The following is a 15628-nucleotide window of genomic DNA, read 5'->3' on the forward strand; positions in this document are numbered from 1 at the left end:
CGATCGCATCGCCTGACTGGATGTTGGTCTGCCGCTGTCCAACCGTACTACTGATGGACTGGGCTTTCGGTTACCGATATGGGAGACTGCAGGCCTCACACCAACCATAAAGGTAGAGGGGCCAAATGGCCGGGGCCGTGGAACCAGAGAATGATGGTGACTGCAGGAGGGATGGTCAGCCCGGTCGATGGTTTGGGTCTGCGCACACACAAGCCCATTACTTATAAGCAAATGGATTTTCCAATTGGACATTCCCCATCGATTTACAGGCGGTTGGCGGCCAACCCAGGCAGCGGTCCTTTCATGGGCAAGTAAAGGGGTAAGGGCAGGTAGAGGGGTTGGCCGAGCCTGCCTGGCATCTCTGTAACACAGTGAGCCCAGAACAGCGAATACCAGTGTAGGCTACCACAGAGTGCCAGCCTGTGCTCAGTAGGCACCAGCCAGGGAACAGTGTGAGGAGGACGGCTGTGAGAGGAAGCCGGGGCATCGGGGGTGACGGGGCCGCGGATGAGGCGTCGCCATGGTAATTTGGAGGATGGTACGGGTGCAACCGCCATAACAGGGGTAGCTGGCGGGCGAGCATGCGTGCGCGCTCCCGCCCGCCCGGAGAATGGGGGAATTGCGTGCTGGGTCACGTGACGCGGGGGGTGCGGGCGGGCGGGCGCGCGCTCCCCACATGTGACTGGCACGCGCCCGCAGCTAGCGGCGATCCCCCCCCGATCCGGCACACGTGACCCGTGCTGCGGGGGGAGGAGGAGGAGGGAAACACCGGAATCCCCGGCGGCCTCAGGTAACGGTATCTGACCGGGGAATGGAGTGTGGGAAAGGGAAGTCTGCTCGGTCCGTTATTTCCCGTTCCCCGCATCATCCCAGCTCTGTGTGTAACCCCTCCTCCCTCACCCTGCCCAGTATGTACCCCCCCTCTCCTCACTCACCCTGCCCTGTATGTACCCCCCTCTCCTCACTCACCCTGCCCTCTATGTACCCCCCTCCTCTCCTCACTCACCCTGCCCTCTATGTACCCCCCCTCTCCTCACTCACCCTGCCCTGTATGTACCCCCCTATCCTCACTCACCCTGCCCTCTATGTACCCCCCTCCTCTCCTCACTCACCTTGCCCTGTATGTACCCCCCTCTCCTCACTCACCCTGCCCTCTATGTACCCCCCTCCTCTCCTCACTCACCCTGCCCTGTATGTACCCCCCTCTCCTCACTCACCCTGCCTGTATGTACCCCCCTCTCCTCACTCACCCTGCCCTCTATGTACCCCCCTCCTCTCCTCACTCACCCTGCCCTCTATGTACCCCCCCTCTCCTCACTCACCCTGCCCTGTATGTACCCCCCTCTCCTCACTCACCCTGCCCTGTATGTACCCCCCTCCTCTCCTCACTCCCCCTGCCCTGTATGTACCCCCCCTCTCCTCACTTACCCTGCCCTGTATGTACCCCCCCTCTCCTCACTCACCCTGCCCTGTATGTACCCCCCCTCTCCTCACTCACCCTGCCCTGTATGTACCCCCCCTCCTCTCCTCACTCACCCTGCCCTGTATGTACCCCCCCTCCTCTCCTCACTCACCCTGCCCTGTATGTACCCCCCCTCTCCTCACTCACCCTGCCCAGTATGTACCCCGCCTCTCCTCACTCGCCCTGTATGTACCCCCCCCTCCTCTCTCACCCTGCCCTGTGTGTACCCCCACTCTCCTCACTCACCCTGCCCTGTATGTACCCCCTCTCCTCACTTTCCCTGCTCTGTATGTATCCCCCCTCTCCTCACTCACCCTACCCAGTATGTACCCCCTCTCCTCACTCACCCTGCCCTGTATGTACCCCCACTTTCCTCACTCACCCTGCCCTGTATGTACCCCCCCCCTCCTCACTCACCCTGCCCAGTATGTACCCCCCTCTCCTCACTCACCCTGCCCAGTATGTACCCCCCCTCTCCTCACTCACCCTGCCCTGTATGTACCCCCCCTCCTCACTCACCCTGCCCTGTATGTACCCCCCCTCTCCTCACTCACCCTGCCCTGTATGTACCCCCCCTCTCCTCACCCTGCCCTGTATGTACCCCCCCCCCTCTCCTCACTCACCCTACCCAGTATGTACCCCCCTCTCCTCACTCACCCTGCTCTGTATGTACCCCCCCCCCCTCTCCTCACCCTGCCCTGTATGTACCCCCCTCTCCTCACTCACCCTGCCCAGTATGTACCCCCCCTCTCCTCACTCACCCTGCTCTGTATGTACCCCCCCTCCGCTCTCACCCTGCCCTGTATGTACCCCCCCTCTCCTCACTCACCCTGCCCTGTATGTACCCCGCTCTCCTCACTCACCCTACCCAGTATGTACCCCCTCTCCTCACTCACCCTGCCCTGTATGTACCCCCACTTTCCTCACTCACCCTGCCCTGTATGTACCCCCCCTCTCCTCACTCACCCTGCCCTGTATGTACCCCCCCTCTCCTCACTCACCCTGCCCTGTATGTACCCCCCCTCCTCACTCACCCTGCCCAGTATGTACCCCCCCTCTCCTCACTCACCCTGCCCTGTATGTACCCCCCTCTCCTCACTCACCCTGCCCTCTATGTACCCCCCTCCTCTCCTCACTCACCCTGCCCTCTATGTACCCCCCCTCTCCTCACTCACCCTGCCCTGTATGTACCCCCCTCTCCTCACTCACCCTGCCCTCTATGTACCCCCCTCCTCTCCTCACTCACCTTGCCCTGTATGTACCCCCCTCTCCTCACTCACCCTGCCCTCTATGTACCCCCCTCCTCTCCTCACTCACCCTGCCCTGTATGTACCCCCCTCTCCTCACTCACCCTGCCTGTATGTACCCCCCTCTCCTCACTCACCCTGCCCTCTATGTACCCCCCTCCTCTCCTCACTCACCCTGCCCTCTATGTACCCCCCTCCTCTCCTCACTCACCCTGCCCTGTATGTACCCCCCTCTCCTCACTCACCCTGCCCTGTATGTACCCCCCTCCTCTCCTCACTCACCCTGCCCTGTATGTACCCCCCCTCTCCTCACTCACCCTGCCCTGTATGTACCCCCCCTCTCCTCACTCACCCTGCCCTGTATGTACCCCCCCTCTCCTCACTCACCCTGCCCTGTATGTACCCCCCCCTCCTCTCCTCACTCACCCTGCCCTGTATGTACCCCCCCTCTCCTCACTCACCCTGCCCAGTATGTACCCCGCCTCTCCTCACTCACCCTGCCCTGTATGTACCCCCCCCCTCCTCTCACCCTGCCCTGTGTGTACCCCCACTCTCCTCACTCACCTTGCCCTGTATGTACCCCCTCTCCTCACTTTCCCTGCTCTGTATGTATCCCCCCCTCTCCTCACTCACCCTACCCAGTATGTACCCCCTCTCCTCACTCACCCTGCCCTGTATGTACCCCCACTTTCCTCACTCACCCTGCCCTGTATGTACCCCCACTTTCCTCACTCACCCTGCCCTGTATGTACCCCCCCTCCTCACTCACCCTGCCCAGTATGTACCCCCCTCTCCTCACTCACCCTGCCCAGTATGTACCCCCCCCCTCCTCACTCACCCTGCCCTGTATGTACCCCCCCTCCTCACTCACCCTGCCCTGTATGTACCCCCCCTCTCCTCACTCACCCTGCCCTGTATGTACCCCCCCCTCTCCTCACCCTGCCCTGTATGTACCCCCCCCTCTCCTCACCCTGCCCTGTATGTACCCCCCCTCTCCTCACCCTGCCCTGTATGTACCCCCCCCTCTCCTCACCCTGCCCTGTATGTACCCCCCCCTGTCCTCACCCTGCCCTGTATGTACCCCCCCCCCCTCTCCTCACTCACCCTACCCAGTATGTACCCCCCCCTCTCCTCACTCACCCTGCTCTGTATGTACCCCCCCCTCTCCTCACCCTGCCCTGTATGTACCCCCCTCTCCTCACTCACCCTGCCCAGTATGTACCCCCCCTCTCCTCACTCACCCTGCTCTGTATGTACCCCCCCTCCGCTCTCACCCTGCCCTGTATGTACCCCCCCTCTCCTCACTCACCCTGCCCTGTATGTACCCCGCTCTCCTCACTCACCCTGCCCAGTATGTACCCCCCCTCCCCTCACTCACCCTGCTCTGTATGTACCCCCCTCTCCTCACTCACCCTGCCCTGTATGTACCCCCTCTCCTCACTCACCCTGCCCTGTATGTACCCCCCTCTCCTCACTCACCCTGCCCTGTATGTACCCCCCTCTCCTCACTCGCCCTGCCCTGTATGTACCCCCCTCTCCTCACTCGCCCTGCTCTGTATGTACCCCCCCTCCTCACTCACCCTGCCCTGTATGTACCCCCCCATCTCACTCACCCTGCCCTGTATGTACCCCCCCATCTCACTCACCCTGCCCTGTATGTACCCCCCCATCTCACTCACCCTGCCCTGTATGTACCCCCCCATCTCACTCACCCTGCCCTGTATGTACCCCCCCTCTCCTCACTCACCCTGCCCTGTATGTACCCCCCCTCTCCTCACTCACCCTGCCCTGTATACCCCCCCTCTCCTCACTCACCCTGCCCTGTATGTACCCCCCCTCCTCACACACCCTGCCCTATATGTACCCCCCCTTTACTCACTCACCCTGCCCTGTATGTACCCCCCCCTCCTCACTCACCCTGCCCTGTATGTACCCCCCCTTTTACTCACTCACCCTGCCCTGTATGTACCCCCCTCTCCTCACTCACCCTGCCCTATATGTATCCCCCCTCTCCCCACTCAACCTGCCCTGTATGTACCCCCCTCTCCTCACTCATCCTGCCCTGTATGTACCCTCCTCTCCTCACTCATCCTGCCCTGTATGTACCCTCCTCTCCTCACTCAACCTGTCCTGTATGTACCCTCCTCTCCTCACTCACCCTGCCCTGTATGTACCCTCCTCTCCTCACTCACCCTGCCCTGTATGTACCCTCCTCTCCTCACTCACCCTGCCCTGTATGTACCCTCCTCTCCTCACTCACCCTGCCCTGTATGTACCCTTCTCTCCTCACTCACCCTGCTCTGTATGTACCCCCCCACTCACCCTGCCCTGTATGTACCCCCTCTCCTCACTCACCCTGCCCTGTATGTACCCCCCCTCTCCTCACTCACCCTGCCCTGTATGTACCCCCCCTCTCCTCACTCACCATGCCCTCTATGTACCCCCCCATATCCTGCCCTGTATGTACCCCCCTCTCCTCACTCACCCTGCCCTGTATGTACCCCTCCCCACATACCCTGCTCTGCACACACACACACACACACACACACACACACACACTGCTCTGTATGTACCCCCCCTCGCACACCCTGCTCTGTATGTACCCCCCCCTCGCACACCCTGCTCTGTATGTACCCCCCCCTCGCACACCCTGCTCTGTATGTACCCCCCCTCGCACACCCTGCTCTGTATGTACCCCCCCTCGCACACCCTGCTCTGTATGTACCCCCCCTCGCACACCCTGCTCTGTATGTACCCCTTCTCGCACACCCTGCTCTGTATGTACCCCTCCTCGCACACCCTGCTCTGTATGTACCCCCCCTCGCACACCCTGCTCTGAATGTACCCCCCACTCGCACACCCTGCTCTGAATGTACCCCCCACTCGCACACCCTGCTCTGAATGTACCCCCCACTCGCACACCCTGCTCTGAATGTACCCCCCACTCGCACACCCTGCTCTGAATGTACCCCCCACTCGCACACCCTGCTCTGAATGTACCCCCCACTCGCACACCCTGCTCTGTATGTACCCCCCACTCGCACACCCTGCTCTGTATGTACCCCCCACTCGCACACCCTGCTCTGTATGTATCCCTCCCCTCCAGACTCTGTCCGTGTGCTGCTCCCCCCTCAGACCCTGGAGTCCATCCCTGTACTGTACCCCCTTCCTCTTGGACTTTGTGTGCTACCCCTGTACTAACCCCCCCCCCCCCCCCCCCCCATTCTCAGGCACTGCGCCATGCCCTCCCCAAGTCCCTGTTGCCTCAGAGAGATTTTCCTGTGTTGAAAAGTTAAAATAAGGGCTGGTTTATGCTGAGCACAAATGCAGCCATTTAATTAACCTAAATGAAAAAAGTCTGGTTGAGACCTTGTACAGTACAGACAAAGGGTTTTTAATACCCCTTTCACACCAGAAATGCAGTGGCAAAACCCGGGAATTCTGCCACGGGCTCATACAGGGACATTCCCGGGTTGGGCCCGTTTATACTAGCATTTGGAGCCGAGACATCCCGGGTCTGCACCTTTCATACTGAACCCGGGATGGCCCTGCATTTTCGGTTGATTCTATATCGAAGTGGGAGAAGGGACCTTCTGACGTACCTACGGGAGGAGACGCGTCACCAGGGGGAGGAGCTACGGGCGAACAGGGTACCCGAAAAGTACCCTCGCGGGCTCGCTTCGCTCGCCACGCTTCGGGCTCGGTGGTTCGCTCCGCTTCGCTCGCCACCTGATTACTAAAGGTAATAGTTGGTAGCGTGGATAGTAGAGGAACTATCCCGCTGGCCTAGCTCTTCCCCCTTATGTCATGGCTCCTCCCCCTGACGGTAAAGGTCCCTTAGCCCACTTGGATCTAGCATCAACCCTTAATTTTCTGAGAATGGGCATCTCAGAAAAAACACAAGACCAGGAAGTGCCCTGAATAGCAAATCGGCATCAGCAACTCGGGAAGGTTTGACATGTCCCTGCACCATTCACACTGTCCAGGTTCCAGGGAAGATCCCGGGACCAACCCTGGTCGATTGCAGGGACAGAAATCCCGGGATTTTGTCCCTGTACCCTTTCACACTGAGAAATTTCCCAGGTTGATGCGCGTTCATGTGTTTTAACCCGGGAAATTTTGGGCTGTGTGAAAGGGGTATAATTCTGCTCTTTCAGTCTGTCCATACGCTCAGTGTACTCTCAGTACTGTGTGAACCTGAAGTTCCTGCCAACCAGATTGTATTTTTATCCCTGTTATAAAACCACTTATCTGAGATTCCATGTTTTATGAAGATTCCTTTGTTTTTCATTGTTTATAAGTGCGCCTCCTCTCTCTATTGTGTCTTTTCTTAAAGCGCTTAGCCCCCACTGATATCCTATACATGGCTTCGCCCTCCGTGTATTGTACGTCCGCATCTCCTACTGATATCATCCAGTATCTTGTATTGCACAAATACATTTTATTATTATAAGCACAGATGCATATTTCAGTCCTAGTCTTTTCTTTGGTGAAACAGCAGAGCGCTTTTCTGCCGTCGGCTGTTAACAATAGCGCCAGGCGACCTCTTCTGTTCAGCGCACCTGTCCGTTTTCTTTGTGCTGTAAATGGCTTATCGCACACTATTGTTTGACAGCAGAGGTTTGAGAGAGGGCGTTTGTCTGAAAAATGAAAACATGGCATGCTCCTTTAGGCAAATAGTTTCTCATTACATTTTATTGGAATATATGATAAGGCGGTCGCTGCAAGCAACACAGGGGCAGCTGTATTAATCCTGGAGAAGTGATAAAGTGGAAGGTGTTAACGCACCAGCCAATCAGCTCCTAATTGTTATCTTTCAAACACAGCCTGTAACATGACAGTTAGGAGCTGATTGGCTGGTACTTTATCTCTCTCCACTTTATCACTTCTCCAGGCTTAATATGTCTGCGCCACAATGTATAAAATGAGACACAAGGAGACGAAAGCATGGATCATAGGGCGAAGGGTGCGCGTTGCAACGGCACTGAAATGCCGGACTGTCACCGCATCTTGCGCCCCTCAGGGCCCGCTCAAAGACAGAATTCACACTTTTTTTGGTCACAGCACTATGGAGCTACGAACAGTTTTTTTTTTTTTTACTAGTTCAAGCTGCCGTAAAGTGTTTTGCCGTGCTCGCTCGAAGGCACAAGCGCTTCGCTCACAGGGTCCTGCAATAAGACACTAGTTTCGTATTAAAGCGTAGAATAAAAGCAACCCCAAATTCTTTCTTGTTGTGCGCATCGCTCCTTCCGTTGAGAAGCCTATAGCCCGCTGGTTCCCAAACACAGCCCTCAAGGCATCCGAACAGTCCTGGTGTTAAACATATCCATGGCTGAGCATAGTTAAATTAATATGACTGACATAATAATGAATCCACCTGTGATCAAGCATGGATATCGTTAAAACTTGGACCGTCGGGGTGCCTTGCGTTTGGGAACCCCTGCTGTAGCCAGTCCGTTCTCATTAGAAACCACAATTTTTCCATAAACAAATCAAGAAAGGGAGAAGCTCCACAAATGGAGGATGTATTTCCTAGCCGACGCTGAGATGGTTAGAAGCCGTTTCTTTCCTGCCTTAGAAACGTAAATGCCCATTTGTGGGAGTTAAAGGGACACAACTGAGCTAAATATCAGAGGCATACCTCCAAAGGTAGGCAGTCGATGGCGGAATCCCAACACCAGCTGAAACACCGGTGGTCGGAGTCCTTACCGCCGGCTGGTTACCCCTCCTGGGTGGTGGTCCACGCCACCACCCGGAGGGAAAGTCGCCACCTGACCTGAAGCGTGGCGAGCGGACACCTGGGATTCCGGCTGTCGGGCTAGTCTCCTGACCGCCGGGATCTTGTACTGATCCCCCTCCAAACGCGGACCCAAAACCCTTGTATAGAAGGAAGGGGCCACAGGCAGTGCAGCAAGTCAGCCTTGCGTCCACCACACTTGGAACAATTAGGGGGCGATTCAATTGTTTAAAGAGCCAAGATAATTAATGAACGCCCAACAGAGCAATTTAGTTGTTCTGTGCGCCCAATAATTATCGCTAAAACTGCCCTCCAACCGCCGCTGCACTTGTGCCCAACCGGAGCTACCATTGAATTTCTAATGACAGCTGATGGAGAAAACAATTGAATTCCCCCCTTAGATTGTAGACGGGTTAATAATAAAGCTCATTGACAGCTGTTTATGTTGCGCATACATCTTCCTCAGAATATTGGGGCATTAAGCAGCCTCCCTAGTGGAGCACACAATCTATTTTCCCTATCGCATATACATTCAGGTTCATTTTTTTTTCGGCAGGGACCAAATATCCAAACAGTTTGTTTTTGGAATATGAAAGGAAATTTGAGAACCCGGAGGAAACTGATTTGAACGTGGGAGAACATACAAACTCCCCACATATATGGCCTTGATGGGAACCTAACTGGAAACCATTGTGCTGCCTGTAGTTTATGGAGCGCAAACATGCTGAATAGTACATCTTACCCCCGCCCTGTTCCTCTGTTTAAATAAGTTGGCCCCCTCAGGGCTGTGGGCTGTCAGTTTGTACATCTGATAATATACTTGCATTGACTAAACAATGCAGCCTGAAGGCTAATGGTAACTTTAGGTAGAATCATCTTCTATTTTTAGGTTGTCTCTGCTTACGTTGTGATGTTCTCTTTGATATTGAGTAATATTGTGACGCTGTCGCTCAGGTGTCCTCTGAGGTGCATTGTTTAATGGTGATGAATTGCCGTGTACTCTGCACACAGTATAGGTGTGTGTCCCCGCTTTGTACCTCAAGTATGGGAGTGGGAGAATTCTTTACAAGTCAAACACTGGTTTAAAAGTTGTGTTTGTATAAGGAAAAAGTAAACTGGACCTTTAGTAGCACACATCTGTGTCGCAACACTTTCGCCCAACATGTTCCAAGACTTGCAGCTATAGATCAGCCCGTCTCCTCCTGTTTCATGAGTTTGGCTTTAATAAGGACCCTTTAATAACGGCCTCTGAGCAGAAGCCGTTTGCCTTGTTTTGTCTAGAACTGTAACACACTTGTGAATATTTCCTTCCACGCTGAATACAGTATTGGCTTAGTGCTTGAGAAATCCCAGAAGCTTCTTTGTTTTATTATTATTGGCGTCTGACTAATATTTGTCTTCATTTTCATGTTTGTGAATGACAATATATAGAGATATTATAGCCCCCCTTTCTGCGGGATCTGCTTTGCGCTGCGGTGGCCTGCTTTCGAATGCGTTTCCCTTCTAAGGACTGCACTGAGCAAATACAATCGTGTAGAAATCAGTACGGGTGTTTGCACGGCTCACGTGCTTTATCCCTTTCTGCTCATCTTTTCACACCCTTTATTCTTTCCTGTTCTGAGACTGTGAAACTTGGCTTCTGTTGTTCCCTAGCGCAGATGTAATGTGGGAGAGTGACATTCTCTGTTGCGACATCCTGGGATTTTCTACTGTATATGGCGTGAAGGAATGCACTGTATACATGTTTAATCCCTGCTGGTTAAGTAACCGGTACAGCAGGTGGATGCAGTACGGACACCCGAAACCCTTGCGTAAACCCGGTTATGCAGTGCGCTTTATTTATTCATTTTATCTGGCTTCCAATCCGTTCAGATGTACACGCTTGGCTGCTTTTACCATAATCCAGATTAGCTGCACATTGAACTTTTTCGGGCCTCTAAATGGGGATTTTTAGCCATTGTTGTGCTTTGTAATGAGACATAATGCTCCACAGTTTTAAACGGTAGGGAAAACCGAGACATAATCATTGCCGCAGTCGTGCCATGTCCCGTGAGACTAGAATCGGGCATCTTTTTTGCAGAAAATGTCTTTCTGCAATGCCATGCAGCTAAGACGCACCAGGAGACGGCACGGCGTACACACTGAACAATATATCACGCAATACATCGTTCGCCACCACATTCCCCTGCATGTGGACGTTTTACTGGTCGTCCCGTCCGCCGTGCAAACGAACCGCAGGAGCATGCAATCATTGGTACACACTGGACGATGTGCCTGATTAGTGTTCACGCTAGGCTGTTTTAGCAGGGTGCCGCGCCCTGCCCTTTCTGCGGCGCCCTGCTAGAACAGCCGCCCGCTTCCTGCCCTCCCAGCGTGTAAAGATGCTGTGCGCATGCGCGCTGCATCCATTCACGCTGTGAGAGAGCTTGGGGGAAGCTGGGCACGCCCCCAACAGTGACACCGCAGGCCGCCCACGCCCCCTGTTTTAACGTCTGTGGGCTGAATCGCCCACTTTTATTACGCAAAATGACCACGCCCCTATTTTGCGTGGCCACGACCCTTTTTCGGCCGCGCACGCACATGCTTGTGCCCCTCTCAGTCCGGCGACCTGCCCAAATCCTAGAGTGAACACTACCTGATGTGTTGGTCTGATCGGACGACACCGCCCACTGTGTACCCAGCTTGAGTCTCTGAATTTGTACACAAAGTGCAACATTGTAGCAGCCGCAGCTTTTCTCCATGTCAAGTTCTGTTGTGCTCCGTATACAGACTCTGTCACACACAGATATACAAGTGTCGCATATCAAATTGCGTCTCATAGTCTTCACGCTAGCCTGTTTTTACAGTGCAAAATGCGCCCTGCCCCTTGCTAAAACCACCTTCCCCCGAGTGAATAGATGCCGTGCAAAGGGAGCACAACGTCTATTCATGTAGGGGAAGCTGGGGCACGCACCCATTAGTGACGTTGAGGGGATCCGACCGCCTCCATCAGTGCTGCGTCCATTTTTTTGAGCGCGCCTGCGCCAACTGCCCGCCACCTCTGTGTTCTGCCCAATTCCTGGTGAACACTACATCTAATTTTCGGGGAAATCCCGCTGTATGATGGATAGATGTAAGAGGAGAGAGGCTGGGATGGTAATATAGAGGAAAAGAGGCCGGAGGAGAGAGTGCAGCTTGGAATGAAGATGTGGACAGATGGGAGGGTGCGCCGCTGCAAGTGGCATAGGCTGTAATAAGTTTGATTTTTAGAGTGTTAACCCCTTTGCCGCTGAGGCTTTCCTTACCCCTGTACTGACCCTATTTTGGCACTTTTGGGGCTGGCCTGTTTGTTGCAGCACCCACACAGATTATACTTTGCTTTTTTTTTTGACATGGCAAATATAATAGCTCAAAATTAGGCTAAGGTGGTTGTGTTTTTTATTACTACTTATGGAAAATGCAGGAATATGAACTAAAAGCAAGCGGGACATAGGTTTCCCTAACCGTCACCTATACTCTGAAGGTTCTTAAATCAGCGTTTATCTTCCTTTCCTAAACAGCGAAAATCGTTCATCATAAAATCTGCACCTGAAACTTATACTGCAATTTTTTTCTTTACTCCTTTTCTGTCATCCATGAAAAACGTTCTTTTAAGTTGGGTACACACGTGACGATGTGCAAACGACACAATGGTCATCCCAACTTCCCTTGTACTCCCGAACAAATGATATAATGCATACACACCGTGCAGTCTTACAAACTATATCATGCGTTGGTTGTTAATGATACATCAAGTGTCTATGTAGGTAGTACACCCTGCGCAATTTGCTGAAAATCGTTGACGATAACTTCAGATTGATCTGCACGTACGACCAGTCTGAAGATACGACGAACGACTCACGGCAGCGCACAATAGTGCATACACAGTTGGCGATTTGTAGTTCCGATGTGGCGCAAAATGACAAATTGTCCGATTTATTGTCTATGTACCCGTAGTGTTCATTCTAGCACCCTGCCAAAAATTTAGCCGTGATGTATCGCTGCTGATATTGCCCTTCAAAATTACAATACTCCCTCCTCACTGTTATGTGACCACCAGTCACTATACCGGCATCGGGATCTCGGCCGATTCTCAGCCAGACAGTCGGCAGCCGTCTTAACAGGGACTATTCCCACTTGTGGGTGTCCACCCATAGACTGAGAACAGAACTCGCTTTCAACTGAGCCTGCAAAGGGCTTTGTTGCCACCCCCCCTCCCCTGTCGTCTGTATGGTGAGCGTCGGAATCCCAAAAGCCGGTCACCCGAACCCAGCCCCACTGATTAGGTGGCGGGTGCTAGAATGAACACTACATTTCATTGTGTGTCCCAACAAGGCATACAGGTTTAAAAACTAGAATTTTTTACAGCATCAAATGACCCCCCCCCCCCCCCCAATATTTATTTGACCCAAGACACTGGACATTAAACCCTGTCCCATCTGAGGAAATTGTAATGTTGTGTACAGGAGGTTGCAGTTGTCGGACAATAACGAGTAAAGGGAAATACAGTTTGTAAGAGGGGACTCTCGTTTTCGGAATTTACATAAACCAGGACCTTTATCTGTAGCGTATGGGATTATTATCCGGGTATCACACTGATCGCTAGCCAGTAGCTTCAAGGTGGCAGATATTTTGAAAGATGGAATTCCTGTCTTTGAAATGAGGGTAACGCCTGTTCTGTAAATTATACGATGGGGTTTAGGGTTCTTTCCATTCCCACCACCTCTTCCTGCAACACTGACGATGGGTCACATGGGCAAACCAAGAGCTAATTTACATAGTGTAGTGTTCATTCTAGCACCCTGCACCTTTGAAATCCTGTGCAGTTCCTCTTTCCTGCCTGGGGTGTCGCTCTCTGCTGTGGTGCTTCTCAGCAGACGCATGTCTGTATCACAGCACTGAGTAACGTGTGCTGAGAAGAACCACAGCAGAGAGTGACACCCCAGGCAGGACAGGGGAACTGCACGGATTTTGAAAGGTGCAGGGTGCTAGAATAAACACTATAGTGCCTAATGCAGAGGTTACCACCCTAACGATCCAGATTTGAAAGATATAAATGGCTCAGCACAGATGGTTAAATCAAATTGACTGGGGTACTTATTAAGTCACCTGTGGCCAAGCATGGATGTACTTCTAACCTGGACTGTTCTGGTGCCTTGAGGACCCGGTTTGGCAACCTCTGGCCGTGGTAGAAATAGATTTATAGCTGTTTTTATGTCTTTCCACAGTAATGTGCATTTATAACGGTGCGTTGTAAGTGTGTTTATTGATCAGGCAAAGCAGCACGACCGGTCCGCTAAGTAAAATTAAAGCTGCCGTTTCTGTGTTGTACATACACGGTGCTCCTGCTGCGTTCTGTGGAATTGTCTTGTGGCGAAAGGATCGTGTTGTGTTGTCTCAGACTCTTTCTCTGGAATTGTTACTTGTAATATTTAATTCAGTGCTCATTGATTTCCTATAGAGAGGCAGTTGTCTGAGGAGTCCTCGGGGGGGGGGGGGGGGCGAGACGGGCAAGGTTTCTGTAACCGATGAACTTGCAGACTCACTTAGTTGCTGTAGATAAGAATACGTTATTGATCCGTTGTGCCAGCAGTGTGATTCAGGAGCGATCGCCAGGATCGGATTCGCCCTCGCTGCATTCCTTTCGTAACCCGTCTTCTGATGCTGGGTTTAAATGGACTTTATCGTGTTCTAAAAGCCAAACAATTTCCATAGTCCCTCTACTAGAATACAATAACTGTGCTTCCAGTTTTACAGTGTGCAAAAGTGTTTGCTTGGTAAGACTAAATGCGTATTCTGTTCATTTAAATTCTATATTAACTGCCTTTTGAGCGATGACGTCCAGTGTTTATGCACAATATCGTTACGACGCGCGCTCCCGCGGGGTCGTTAATGAGGGTTTCTGTCATCTGTACGTGCAGGTCAATTTGACGATGAATGTACAGGCTGGATGATGTCACGTAATAATATCGTTAGCGATACCGTTCACTGTGTTTGCATGACTTTTTTTGTCCCGGATGTCAAAGGATCACTCATGGAGCATATCGTCTAGCGTAGTGGTTCTCAAACTCCGTTCTCAGGACCCTAGTGTTCACTCTAGGCTGCTTTAGCAGGGCGCCGCGCCCTGCCCGTTTTTTAGCAGGCAAAACCCGCCCTGCCCCTTTTGCGGTGCCCTGCTAAAACAGCCGCCCCGCTCCCTGCCCTCCCGGCGTGTATAGATGCCGTGCGCATGCGCGCGGCATCCATTCACGCATTGGGAGAGGGCTGGGGGAAGCCCCCAACAGTGACGTCGCCGGCCACAGACGCTCTCTATAGTAGCGCCTGTGGGCCGCACCGCCCCCTAAAATGCCGTATGCGTGGCCACGCCCCCTAATTTGCGTGGCCGCGCCCCCATTTCGGACGCCCCCGGAGTCCGGCGCCCTGCCCCTTTTCACTCCTAGAGTGAACACTAGGACCCCACACAGTTCACCTCTTTCACGTCACCTAGCAGGTGCATAGGTGTATTCATTACTCACCGATACATTTTAAAAGAGCTGCAGGTGGAGCTGATCATTTCACTTGCAATCCTGTGAGGGGACCTGGAAAACGTCAACTGTTTGGGGTCCTGAGGACAGAGTTTAAGAACCTGTGGTCTAGTGTGTACCCGGCATCAGGATGGGGTGTCACTGTGTAGGCGGGTACACACTAGACGACATGCACTGTGAACGGTATCAGCTGACGAATTCCCTTGAACTTCCCTTGAGTACAGGACAAACGATATTTTGCGTACACACTGAGCGATTTTTACCAACGATATACTGTATAGGAGTAGTCCGGTATTACCAAGTTGTTGAGTTTCAATACTAAATCGCTCATCGTAGTCGTTCGTAGCGTACACAGTGAACAATGTGCACGTAATCATCAACGTCATAGTCAAAATTGTGCTGCATGTACAGACGACAAAAGACCTAGCCAACGACCCGCGGGAGAGCACATTGTTATGAAATCGTGCGTACACCCTGGATGATATTACAAACGATAATGCTTAGAAGAGTGAAAGTGAGCGATATCTTTAAAAGTATCGCTTAGTGTGTATGGAGCTTATGGGCCTAATTCAGACCTGATCGCAACAGCAAACTTTTTCTCTAATGGGCAAAACCATGTGCAGTGCAGGCGGGCCAGATG

At 52.9% G+C, this 15628-nt stretch overlaps 1 protein-coding gene across 1 annotated transcript in view; it reads left to right on the top strand.

Moving 5' to 3' along the window:
• The first annotated feature begins 655 nt into the window (after positions 1 to 655).
• The window catches only part of LOC134965879 (beta-1,4-galactosyltransferase 3-like), a 133048-nt gene continuing 118075 nt past the window's right edge, over positions 656 to 15628 (top strand). Inside the window, exon 1 of the mRNA XM_063942268.1 lies at positions 656 to 790. The gene's annotated coding sequence lies outside the window, so the exon portion shown is untranslated. The remainder of the gene's footprint in view (positions 791 to 15628) is intronic.

Source organism: Pseudophryne corroboree, chromosome 10, assembly GCF_028390025.1.
Source record: "Pseudophryne corroboree isolate aPseCor3 chromosome 10, aPseCor3.hap2, whole genome shotgun sequence".
In the NCBI taxonomy this organism is placed as follows: domain Eukaryota; kingdom Metazoa; phylum Chordata; class Amphibia; order Anura; family Myobatrachidae; genus Pseudophryne; species Pseudophryne corroboree.